The following is a 1,090-nucleotide window of genomic DNA, read 5'->3' as shown; positions in this document are numbered from 1 at the left end:
CTCTCTAAGGTTTCCTGATTTCCCCACCAGGACTGACAGTTTTTTAATTTTATTTTTATTTTTTACGCCTACAGCACCTGGTCTTCCTAGGTGGTCTCCTGTCCAAGTACTAACCGGGCCCAACCCTGCTTAGCTTCTGAGATCAGACATCAGACATCGGGCTTGTTCAGGGTGGCATGGCCGTAGACCATGGACCGTGGCTCCACTGGGGCGCGAACCCAGGACCTTCAGCGTGTATAGTAGACGTGCTGACCGCTACACTATGGAACCACGACCAAGACTGATATAGTTTTGTCTCATGATCAAAGAGATTCCTCGAGCTTTCTGCAAAGACAGGCAGAGCACAGTGACTTAGAGACGGCCTGAAGGCTGGCTCCCAGCCCGGCCGCTCTCACGTGATTCTGGGCGAGCTGCTTTGCTCCCAGAGCCTCACATGTGAACAGGGACCACCAACGGTAATCGGGGCCCTCCGTGCGCCAGGCCTGGTAGACCAGACAACAGCGATGTTCAAACGTGGGGGAAAGGCTCATCTTAGGAAGGAAGAAATATGGGAACGAGGAATGGGCACTAGACTGGGGGAAGCAATGCTTGAGATGCACTGAATGGCACGGGTGTCAAATGGGCCATGGGGAGGGGCGGGGGCGGTAACCGGTCCAGAAAGAGAGAATTCCAGCAGAGAGTAGACGGGAGCAAACGGCCGTGGCAGAGAGCCAGACCAGCACACAGGTGCGGGGGTGCTGCGTGAAAGCTTGGCACCGCCCGGCACACACGCATGCTCACTCACCGGGCTACTGCTACATGCCCTCACCCAGCCCACGAGGAGACCAGGGACCACGGCTTCTTCGTACGAACGTCCCCTGGAAGTCAACATGAAGACTTCTTTATCAAACAAACACGAGCGGTCTATGGCCACGCCACCCTGAACGTGCCCGATCTCGTCTGATCTCGGAAGCTAAGCAGGGTCGGGCCTGGTTAGTACTCGGATGGGAGACCACCTAGGAAGACCAGGTGCTACAGGCATAAAAAATAAAAAATAAGGGATTGTAGTTGACAAAGTCCTTGCAATCTGTGAGGTCAACCAAGGGTTGCC

At 54.9% G+C, this 1,090-nt stretch overlaps 1 protein-coding gene, 1 non-coding gene and 1 pseudogene across 12 annotated transcripts in view; 1 reads left to right on the top strand and 2 right to left on the bottom strand.

The window, feature by feature from the left end:
- Window positions 1-1,090, bottom strand: part of VPS35L (VPS35 endosomal protein sorting factor like) — a 97,063-nt gene that overhangs the window by 81,280 nt on the left and 14,693 nt on the right. The window lies entirely within an intron of this gene.
- Window positions 66-188, bottom strand: LOC120620673 (uncharacterized; annotated as a pseudogene).
- LOC120620631 (5S ribosomal RNA) lies at window positions 902-1,020 on the top strand. The gene has a single exon (XR_005657944.1). It is a non-coding gene; the product is annotated as a 5S ribosomal RNA (ribosomal RNA).

This window comes from Pteropus medius, unplaced genomic scaffold (assembly GCF_902729225.1).
Source record: "Pteropus medius unplaced genomic scaffold, Ma_sr-lr_union100, whole genome shotgun sequence".
Taxonomy (NCBI): Eukaryota; Metazoa; Chordata; class Mammalia; order Chiroptera; family Pteropodidae; genus Pteropus; species Pteropus medius.
The sequence above is the reverse complement of the archived record's forward strand: the minus strand, read 5'-3'. Positions and strand labels throughout refer to the sequence as shown.